General features: G+C 31.8%; 1 pseudogene; it reads left to right on the forward strand.

Moving 5' to 3' along the window:
- Window positions 1-1518: 1518 nt before the first annotated feature.
- LOC103523290 lies at window positions 1519-1935 on the forward strand (annotated as a pseudogene).
- The last annotated feature ends 1677 nt before the right edge of the window (window positions 1936-3612 follow it).

The following is a 3612-nucleotide window of genomic DNA, read 5'->3' on the forward strand; positions in this document are numbered from 1 at the left end:
TGCTTTTTCTACATCATAATCCTATGTACAAAGACCTGTTTCGAATTTGTTATGTGTATTATGTTCCAAGCTATTATCCAACATTTTGTTCCTTTTCCTCGCACACCTAACCTCATGCTTTGTTCTAGTTCTGCTAATTTACAATTACGTATCTACTTATAATCTAGGTTTTTAGATACCTACTAGAATCTAGTGTACGAAGTATGATATAGTATTCAGAGTTGTATATGGGTTAGACACACCATTCAAGTATAACAGGAAGTTACTAAGAGCATACTGAGGATTCGACGTTTAATTGAACAAATTAAGTAAAAATGAATTCAAACTAAATACTAAATCCAAATTTCACATGGTGCATGTAAATTAATCTATACTATAAGATTGCTTTTTTCAAAGTGTAGTCAGAAAGAGATATGTGAAATCCAAGAGATAAGGTATTAGTACCTATTGCATATCTTCATAGATTCCAAAGCCTATTGATCTCAAAAGTCCAATTAATAATATTCATGAAAAGAATAAGAATCAGATACAATGGTCAGCGTACATTGGTCTGTCTGTTATATAGTTGACACTATTAGTGATATGTCAGATTATGTGTGGTATTACCGTGGTAATCAATCCTTAGTTGCTGTCCCTCTAAGTACCACTTCTAAACGCAGTGTTGTAGTGACTTATAACATAAAGCTATATTCATGAGAGAATTAAAAGTCCGGAGGGGCAAGGTTTCACTATCAAATATCTGCAATTTATTAATGAAATACCAACCTACTACTTTGCACATTGTAAGCGATTATAATCCCGTCAAAAAAGTTGGTTAAATACCTAATTTTCACCATCGTTATCAAAGTTGTGAAGTATGGTGAACACCTCCATTCAAGTCATCCCCATTTTCGAATGCTATCGTAAGTAGACACTCTGGACAAGGTGAAGAGTTTTGTTGATCATGAACTCATCTATTACAACAAGTCTCATCTTTTCATTTTCACGCTTGAAGTGTTATTAGAGCTTTGACCGACGCGAGAAGCTAGATAGGATAATATTTGTAGCAATTTATGATAATTCTAGTGTGTGAACTTTTGAAAGAAAACTCTCTCTGTTCGGTCAATCACCTGAAAGGTACGTATGTTTGATATCAAGCTCATTGCATCCTTGGATTGCAATCAGGAAACCAAAGCTTGTGAGAGAAGTACCCTGATAGTTCTTTCAGAAAAGTTAGCCGAAGGAAGAAATTTACACTTTACTCACTTTCTTCTGTGTGAGTCACCAGAAATTCAATTAATGTTACAGAACAAACTCAATTTCTCAAAGAGACCTTGCAAGATATCAATGAACTTTGTTGTTCAAGCTTGGGAATCAAAGTAGTTCCTTCAGTGTTTCCTTTATCTGAATGTCAAATAAAATAAAAGACTTCAATTAAATCATTTAGGCTGGAGGTTGCTACATTAGGTACCTACCCCTGATCAGTACCATTAATCATTTATTTTATTTTCCAGATAAGCAAAACAAAAATGAACGGAGAACAGGCAACAGTATTATCTAAAATGGAACGATTTCCAGTCCAATATGGTCACATCATTCAAGCACCTGCGTAACGACAACCTATTTACCGATGTCACTCCTTGCCTGTGAAGGACAAACATGTAAGGCACACAAAATGGTTTTGTCAGCTTGCAGTTCCGTACTTCAAAAACACTACTCAAGAAAAAATCCAAGTAAACACCCAATCATCATTCTGAAAGACGTACCTTTCAAACATTTGACAGATATTCTTGAGTTCATGTACGCTGGAGAAGTGAATGTGTCCACAAGAACCAACTTCCCAGCTTCTTGAAAACAGCCGACAGATTAAAAATCAAAGGTCTAGCAGAACACCACAGTCGAGTGTCAAAAGAGAGGGCTAGTGAGAGCTACCGACATACCTCATCATGCTTCAATGTAAGCAGTGTATAATATCAGCATGAATTCTCTCGTAATAAGTACCTCTATTGCTAAACAAAACCAAACTAAGTGTGTAAAATATATTCCATGATAGCTAGAATTCATTAGACAGGATAGATTGGGAGAAAATTTCTTTGTTTTTCATGGTATGGTTTTGGCAAGTAAAGACATATTTTTCTTCTGATTGTTTTTTTGTGTTATCCACAATTTTTCCTCCTCAGTAAAAACTTTATAGTAGCCAATTGAAAACAAAGTACAATCTGAAGTTTTTTTAACTTCAAATATTGTGTCTTTTGAACAATTTTGTCATCAAATCTGGAAGCTTTGTTTTATGTAATCATGGATAAAGAAAAAAAAAGCAATGAAGAAAAATATATGACTTAACAATAAAGTGATGGGCTTGATCTCATTTTGAAAGACGTTCTGAATGAACACTAGACTGCCAGAAATGATTTGATTTGAGAATGTTGAACAAACAGGCATCTCACTTGGGGCATTAAATTACTTCTCTTTTAATTTGTCATCCTTCATTTGGATTTTATTAATTTGAGTTATTCAGGTGAAATTTTGAATTTAAAAAGCAGGATCACCCTTGGATTTTTATTTATTTTTTAATTAATACCAATACCTCTATTGTAACAAAATAAATAAATCAAATTAAAATGATAATAATAATGAAATCTTCTTCAAAATATTAGAAAAAGAAATTTGTAAGTATGTATAACTGACATAAAACGGAAAAATATTTAGTTAAGAAAGGTGTTTACTATTCTGTTTCACATAAAATACCCTTGTAATATTTAGTATTGTATTTTTACTTTTTACTTTCTATTGAGTATTTATTTTTACATAAACAATCATACGTTAGTTGTGAAATGTCAAGAGCGAAATTGTTTTATGGAACAAAGTCCTGTATCCTTTACAGGACTAAATGGAGAGTCCAAAGTTAAAAATCTCCAAGTCCATTTTAAAATAGTTTAGGTTGTTCAGGCAAACAACAAAACAACCCACAAGAAGTTTTGGGTTCAAAAGTTCAAGTTTCATAGAGTGTTGAAACCTTCTTTGTGAGATTCCCAAAATTACAAAAATGGACTTGGTGAAGTGATTTTTAACTTTGGCTTTTCCTAATAGTCTTGTAGCTCCAAATTTTATTGCTAAAATCAATAAACTACCCCATCCTCTTACGTAGGGAGATTTCCTCAAAATCAAAGTAATTTATCGACTTGTAAATATTCTCTTTAATTTGTAAGTTTTTTTAGGCTTAGGACAATACAAAAAATAGAAAAGATTAATTGAAATATACATAAACTATATTATTTTAATTGATGAAATATTTGTCTTTTTTCATTTTATTATATTTCTTTTTTTTTTTTTTTTTTTTTTTTTTTTTTTTTTTTAGTTATTTTTATAGTTTTTCCCCCATTTTGATTGCCAATATTTCAACAGCTTACTTTCTGGTGTTGGCCTTTAAGGGGAGTATTGTCTCTTCTCTTTCATCTGATGAGGGACATACTACGGGATGAGCATGCTATGACAAAGACCACATGAGTTAAGTAAGTGTTTTTACAATTTATTGCTACATAATAAAAAACGACAATGAAACATCTCTCTTTTTAAAATATCATTTTTATTCTATTTATTTCAAACAATTTGAAATCTCGATATTTCAATCGA

This window comes from Diaphorina citri, unplaced genomic scaffold (assembly GCF_000475195.1).
Source record: "Diaphorina citri unplaced genomic scaffold, Diaci psyllid genome assembly version 1.1 scaffold18892, whole genome shotgun sequence".
In the NCBI taxonomy this organism is placed as follows: Eukaryota; Metazoa; Arthropoda; class Insecta; order Hemiptera; family Psyllidae; genus Diaphorina; species Diaphorina citri.